Consider the following 8,336-nt stretch of genomic DNA (forward strand, 5'->3'; position numbering starts at 1 on the left):
TGTACTCTCCTCAGTTGAAGGTCAGCAGCCTTGCACCACCCATGCTCCAGCCACTGGGGATGCACCTCGTAGGAACACTAGGAAAGGTAAAGGCACACAAATAATAGGCACTAAGGGAATGCGCAATGGTGAATAGTATCAGTTTGAATCATTTCATGTGTAAATCTATAAATGTGGTTATGATTTGCATTTGGTGTTGGTTTTCATTTCTGTGATGAGCTGAGGGAGGAAGCAATGTGTAATCATAAGGAGGACGATTTGATGGTCATGTGGGAGAGGAAAGGTAAGGAGTGTGGGGCTGTTGGTGAGTGGGGAGGTGTCGAGGTTACTGGTATCACTCATAAATCGTCTGATCACACGGAGCCCTGGCAGACAGGGCCTGTCTATCTTGTTGACTCCCTGCCTCTTCCTCCACTTACTCCTCCGTCTCCCCCCCCATCCTCCTCCCCCCTTTTCTGGCAGCTTGTCCTGGTCTGCCTGGCCTCTCTGCATGCTCCCAGTCATGTTCAATTCCCAGAGGAAGCCCTAGCAGGCCACCCATGTCTGGAAGCAGCTTTGGTCAACACACTATTTTAAATGCCACTAACATTACTGCACGACTAGCCAGACCACTCTCTATAGAATATTGCAACTTTCTCCAAGTATAGGAAACTTCCAAAAACACATACAATTGTACCAGCAGTCAGAATAACTAATGCAGCAACTAACCTGTAACTCCTGCATGGTCCCTTTAAATAGCGCTGGTGGGGAGTCCTTCATGCCGTTTCAGTCCATTTCAGCTGTGCGAGGTTGGAGTGTGGAGTTCCAAAATGCCGCCGGCTGCTTCAAATCAGCGTTGCACACAGATTTACGGCATAATCGCCCTACTTTACATGCTGCCAGTGGTCATTAGACGCGCAGGCAAACACCTTTACCAAGATGGCGTACTGCGTACTTTACATCAGAAGTGTGCGTGCGCATCTTGGACCCCATTTTTGGGGCTTAGTAATCCACATAGCGCCTACACAACAGGCCCAATTTCGCCCCCATTATATTCATGGAAGGGTGAAAATCAGCACCTTGGAAAATATAGGACAAGTACTTACATTTTTTGGAGTTGACAGGATAAAACTTGGAAGGATTTTAATCCCAATCCCATTTCTTAGTTTTAAACCTTGCTGTGACTGAACAGGAATGTTCTGCATTTAAAAAACAGGTAATGTGTCACCAGCTAACCCATCTCTCTGATGGGAGACAATTTACTGCTACTCCTGTTTCCCAATCGCTCTTATGGTTATTATGAGTACTTGTGTTCCAGGGATAGGATTCAGCCCAGACACCAGCGCCCCAATATTTACGGGGAGGTGAGGAGGAAGCTGGAGAGTGCGGTTGCTGGGGTAGAAACCCAGAAATCCTGGGCACGTGGAGGTTCTGCCAAATTTAAAGGCGACCTCATTATCATTTTTCAATTCCATTTCCTGCCCAACAGCTGTCCAGATTGAAAGGCTGGCCGGCTGCTTGGCAGGAAAGTCAGCGGTAGGGGACAGTCCCAGGCCACCGGGAAAGATCGGGGCTTGGTGGGGGGAGGGGAGTGGCCGATCGCAGGGCAGGCGGCTCGAGATCAGGAGATGGGGGGGGGGGCCAGCCGATCGCAGCAAAGAGAAGAGGCCGTGATCGACAGAAGGTTTGCTTAAGGGACCAGGGGGAGCACTCCTGCTCCTCCTGGCTCACAAGGAGTGCTCTAGAATCATAGAATTATGGAATAGTTACAGCAGAGAAGGAGGCCATTCGGCCCATCGAGCCCATGTCGGCTCTTTGTAAGAGCAATCCAATTAGTCCCAATCCCCCAATCTTTCCCGGTAGCCCTGCAAATTTTTTCCCTTCAAGTATTTATCTCTTTCCTTTTTGAAAGCCACGATTTAATATCTAATTCCACCACCCTTTCAGGCAGCACATTCCAGATCATAACTACTCGCTGCGTAAAAAAGTTTTTCCTCATGTCGCCTTTGCTTCTTTTGCCAATCATCTTAAATCTGTATCCTCTGGTTCTCGACCCTTCCACCAATGGGAACAGTTTCTCTTTATTTACTTTATCTAAACCCTTCATGATTTTGAACACTTCTATCAAAACTCCTCTTAACCTTCTCTGCTCTAAGGAGAAAAACCCCAGCTTCTCAAGTCTATCCACATAACTGAAGTCCCACATCCTTGGAACCATTCTAGTAAATCTTTTCTACACCCTCTCTAAGGCCTTCACTTTCTTCCTAAAGTGCAGTGCCCAGAATTGGACACAATACTCCAGTTGTGGCAGGGCCAGTGTTTTATAAAGGTCCATCACGAATTCCCTGCTTTTGTACTATATGGGCTCGATTTTCAAGCTGAAGTGTGGGTGCGTTGGGGGCGAGGGGCTCCGAAAATCGGGAAAATCCCGAGCGAGTGAGGAAGCCGGCTCTAACCCGCCAACTTCCAAGTTCCCCACAGACACGTCTGTGTGCGTGCGCGCCTCATGAATGCGGAAGTTCCACCAGCAATTAAAGCCGGCGGGATGATAGTTAACACAGTGATTTAGATACTTTAAGTATTTGAAGTAGTTAATTTCATGGTGACTGAGGCGGGGACCGACTTTCATTCAGCCTCAGCGTGTATCCCGTGCTGTGGGAAACACTCCATGTTTTAAGAGATGTGTTTCAGCCAGCAGTCAGTTGGATATTGAAATGCTTGTTTGACAGATGGGGATTAAAGGTGAGTTATTGCAGCAGGGAACTCTGACCTTTCAGACAAACTTTTGGCTGGGAGATCTTTGTGTTTACACTGAAAATTCATAGTTTCCACTCAGAATTGTTCTGTTGACACATATTTACCAACTTTTCGGACTCCCTCAAACTGACACCATCAAGATGGGAGGGCGCCATGGCTGCATTCACCACTACATCCGAGGATAAGTAACATCACCATCCTCGCCAGGCACGGTGAGCACTTCTGCCACTTGGAGCTCCACAACACAGTGGTGCGCCACAGGCACCTGCACAAGAGCACAGAGGGCAACAACAGAGAGAGCGACGGACGCAGAGGGTCAACAGACCAAGGCTCAGCTTCCTGGACCTCTCTGAGGAGCAGTGCAAATAGAGGCTAAGAGTGAGTCGCCAGGTGGTCGCAGACATCTGCAGCCTCCTTCATGCTGAGCTGCTCCCGGCTGGGCCGAGCGGCATCTCATTATCCGTCCCTATCAAAGTCACCACTGCCCTCAACTTCTTCGCCTCAGGATCATTCCAGAGTACCACCAGGGACATTGCCGGCGTCTCTCAGTCATCTGCACACAAGTGCATGAGGCAGGTCACCAACGGCTTGTTTCGCAGGGCCTCGCAATATGTCAACTTCCCCATGGACAACCTCAGCCAGAGGGCAGTGGGATGGCACTCTGTGGCTGGCTTCCCACGGGTGCAGGGTGCAAACGATCGAACCCATATAGCAATACGAGCACCTCCATACGAGCTAGGACTGTTCATCAACAGAAAGGGTTATCACTTCATCAATGCTCAGCTCGTTTGTGGTCACCGCAAAAGATTCCTTCACGTGTGCGCCAGATTCCCTGGCAGCTGCCACGATTCCTTCATACTGCCCCTTTTCCACACACCAAACACCCTTAAGGTCTATCTCCTCAGGGAAAGGGATAGCCCCTGCACACGTGACTCATGGCCTCTCTGAGGAACCCCATCACCGAGCAACAGCACCGATATGACAGCCACATCACCACCAGGTCTACAATTGAGCATGCTAAAGGGCTGCTCAAGATGCGATTTAGGTGCCTTGATCGTTCTGGGGGAGCGCTTCAGTACACACCAGACAGAGTGGGATGCATTATAGTAGTGTGTTGTGTCCTGCACAACAGGGCACAACAGAGAGGGGTGCCACATGAGGAGGCCCCATCCACATCTGCCATCCACATTGAGGAGGAGGAGGAGGAGGAGGCAGAGGAGGAGGAGGAGGAGGAGGACGAACCCCTGGCCAGAGCAGTGGCTCATGTGGCTGCTCGTGAGGCCAGGGAGTCACTGATATGTGAACGGTTCTCCTAACATCAGAAAGTGTGAAGAGTCCAGCCCACAGAACACCTGGAAAGAGCAACGTCCACACCAGCCCCCCCACCCCTTGCACAAAACAGTCCTGCAACTACACATACGACCACTGCAAAGTGACCGAATGGGTGGCATCAAGTTTCGCTGTTCATGGTGAAGCTCATGAAAGGGCCCTATCATAAAAGCCAGTCAAGAATGGGCAAGACGTGGCAGTAGTGGTGAGAATGGTAACATTTAATGTGAATATAACAAAAAACAAATATAAATGGAAAACATGACAGTTTGTCAGACACCCTTGTGCATACCCTTCATGCTCACAAATCCTTCGCCTTCCTCTTCCTACCGCTTCTATGTGGTGCATCCCCTGTGGCTGTAGCAGAGGTAGCGGCAGGTTGCTCATGTTCATGCCCTAACTGCTTAGGTGATTTGGGCCTATGCCCTCTGGGGTTTGGAGCCCATGAGGGCCCCTCCAAAGACTGCTTCTCTGCGTTAAATTTCATCTGCCATGTGTCCGCCCATTCCACCAGCCTGTCTATGTCCTTTGGAAGTCTATTACTATCCTCCTTACTGATTACTACACTTCCAAGTTTAGAGTCATCTGTAAATTTTGAAACTGTGTCCTGTACACCCAAGTCCAAGTCATTAATATATATCAAAAAAAGCAGTGGTCCTAGTACCGACCCTTGGAGAACACCACTGTATACCTTCCTCCAGTCCGAGAAACAACCGTTCGCCACTACTCTCTGTTTCCGGTCACTTAGCCAATTTCGTATCCATGGGCTTCAATTTTGCTGACAAGCCTATTATGTGGCACTTTATCAAACGCCCTTTGAAAGTCCATATACATAATATCAACCGCATTGCCCTCATCAACCCTCTTTGTTACCACATCAAAAAACTCAATCAAGTTAGTTAAACACAATTTTCCTTTAACTAATCCGTGCTGGCTTTCCTTTATTAATCCACACTTGTCCAAGTGGCTATTAATTCTGTCCCAGATTATGGTTTCTAAAAGTTTCCCCACCACCGAGGTTAAACTGACTGGCCTATAGTTGCTGGGTTTTTCTTTACACCCTTTTTTGAACAAGCGTGTATCATTTGCAATTCTCCAGTGCTCTGGCACCACCCCCATATCTAAGGATGATTGGAAGATTATGGCCAGCACCTCTGCAATTTCCACCCTTACTTCCCTCAGCAACCTAGGATGCACCCCATCCAGACCGATGACTTATCTACTTTAAGTACAGCCAGCCTTTCTAGTACCTCCTCTTTATCAATTTTTAGCCCATCCAGTATCTCAATTAACTCCTCTTTTATTGTGACTTTGGCAGTATCTTCTTCCTTGGTAAAGACAGATGCAAAGTACTCATTTAGTATCTCAGCCATGCCCTCTGCCTCCATGGGTAGATCTCCTTTTTGGTCCCTAATCGGCCCCACCCCTCCTCTTACTCCCCATTTACTATTTATATCGCTATAGAAGACTTTTGGATTCCCTTTTATGTTAGCCGCCAGTCTATTCTTATACTCTCTCTTTGCCCCCCTTATTTCCTTTTTCATTTCTCCTCTGTACTTTCTATATTCAGCCTGGCTTTCACTTGTATTATCAACCTGACATCTGTCATACGCCCCCTTTTTCTGCTTCATCTTACTATCTCTTTCGTCATCCAGGGAGCTCTGAATGTCAAAGTGAAGAAATTCAATGAAGCGCAGGAGAAACTATGATTCTAAAAAGCCCTTACCTTCTGCAGCCAGCAGCTCCCTTCTCCATTTCACTGCTGGGTATCCCGAGCCCTGGGAAACCCGGCTGGCAACCATTAAATTTAAATGAGGCTCCCATTTGTATTGTGGGAGGCTGATTTACATATTATAATGAAGTGTCCAGCCACTCCAAGACGGGACACACACGCCTTGCAACCTGCCGCCGTAAAAAATGCAGTAGGCACATACGTGATGGGTTGAGGTCCGAGAGGTTAATATCGACCCCCAGACCTCTGAAACACAGTCTATCTCAGCTGAATTATGCAGGCCTGGGGATTTGATATCAGTGCTGACTTGGAACCCGGTGACAGTCTCAAGGCCATATGCCCTTTTCCAACTGGCTGTTTCCCTATCCTGTGCTTGCATCCCTTCCCCCATACTACATGCCACATCTGCCTCAAAATTCCCTCCATCTGTCTTTCCACCTTTTTTGTTTTAAATCTAGAAACAAATCCAAAATATTGTTTGTCCACTCAACAGGAGAAGATCGATTCAATGGGCCTGCTTAAGTTATGGCGCCATGTCATTGTACAACCACATAGTTAGATCCTGAATCTGTAGAATTACTGATTGTTGGTCAGACAAAGAAAATGACCAAGGACAGTTTGCCTGTTTGTCCCATTATTTTTTGTGTATATAGTTTAGTTAATACAATCATAATTCGGATCTAGCCTCAATGTCAAAATGCTGTACCGATGAGATAAGTCTATGATTACGTGTATTTTTCTTCCTGCAATCATAAAAATTCATGCTTTTTGTCATGCTCATGCGTTTGAATTGAGAGTAAACTGGATGTGGCTGTCAGACCGATTGTGTGTGGAGACTGTCTCCAGTTTGAGTTGTTTCATGGTGGGAGGTTTGGATGGTGTTCTGCTGACACAAGGGTTCACAATAAGATTTACTTGCCAGAACAAACTCCATACCTGTTCCCAGCAAATTACGCTAATAAACCAAACTATGGCCCACTCACGTGCTTGTGTTGACTCTCTGGTCTAAGAATAAAGTCTAAATATGAAAATCAAGCATAAGATGTTCTCAAATGTAGAATTTTTATACTTCTAAACATTTTCAAATGAACAATAGCAGTCAAAAGGTAAAAGAAATAAATAAGACTTTTGTAACTCAGCACACTAAATACAGTCAATCATAACCAATTGTCAGCTGGCGACATCAGTAGATTATAGAAACCAAAATACTTTTTCCCCCAATTTTCTCCCCACCTCTCCTAAATTGGTTGGTTCCTTGCTAGCTTACAGTCATATGGATGCTGTTTGCCCTCTAATATCTCCCCCAAGGTGACATTCATGGAAACCTAGATAGTGAGTGTTGGCAGACTATTCAACTATGGATAGCATCACAACAGAGGCAGATCCTGACCTCACTTGATGTCATCACGCACACATACACACTTTCCGGCAGAGGTCAGGAACGAGAACATAGCTAATAGGTTTTTTCCCTGAACAAAAAGTAAAATACAATCTGAAACAAAAACAGAACAAGCTGGAAATACTCAGCATGTCAGGCAGCATCTGTCGAGAGAACACTAGTTGACGTTTCAGTTGTGGAACTCTTCCCCTGATCGCAAGTGCGACCTCGAACTCCCTGCTACTTCAATTCTCCGCCCCACTCCCACTCAGCTCTCTGTCCCAGCTTCCTACACTGTTCCAATGAAGCTCAATGCAAGCTCAAGGAACAGCACCTTATCTTTGTACTTGGCACTTTTCAGCCCCCTAGCTTTGATATTGACTTCAAAAAACTTCAGATCTTAACTATAGCTATCATTTTCTTCCTGGCGGAAGGTGCCAGCAATGTAGGATCAGCGTGTCGGCATTCCGTGGGATGGGGAGAGGAGCAGATTGATGCTTGGGGTCGAAACACCATTCTGGCCAGGTATTCTGCATCTCTGTAGACCTGCTTTTTAATTTCAACAGACTCCTGTTCTGGTTTGCCAGATTTCCATGCTTCCGATTCTACTTGCCTATCCCCCTTTAGCTATTCGCAAATTCTCTGTATCTTGTTTATGTCTTTTATTTCTTTGATTTGCGTCATCATGCATCCTTTTGTCTCATGCGCAAATCCCTTCTGCCATTTAACCAACTCCCGTTTTCCACCTGAGATATTCCTTTGTCTGTTATTTTAAGACAGGCACGAACCCATTTATTTTAAATGGGTTACTGCCTTTACTAAACTAACAGACAAAGGAATGCCACGTGAACACGTAACGTGCTCCACCATTAATATTGGCATCAGTTGGTTGGGTTAAGCAATGTGACTAATCAATTCAACACCAATATTGCTAGAGCTTCAATATCTGATCCAGCTAGCGTTTGTTTTTCCCTTTTAAAACTACACAAGTCATTCAAGGGAATGGTTCTATTAAAGCTGCTCTGTCTGACAACCGCAGTCAGTTCTAAAGTTCACAGTAAAACTTGGGCACTCACCAAAAATCACATTTCTAAACATGTCTCATTTACAAGTTATTTCCAGTTTTGTGTCCAAGATCAGTGGGGCCTTTGTTTATAGACG

This window comes from Heptranchias perlo, chromosome 4, assembly GCF_035084215.1.
Source record: "Heptranchias perlo isolate sHepPer1 chromosome 4, sHepPer1.hap1, whole genome shotgun sequence".
NCBI classification, from domain to species: domain Eukaryota; kingdom Metazoa; phylum Chordata; class Chondrichthyes; order Hexanchiformes; family Hexanchidae; genus Heptranchias; species Heptranchias perlo.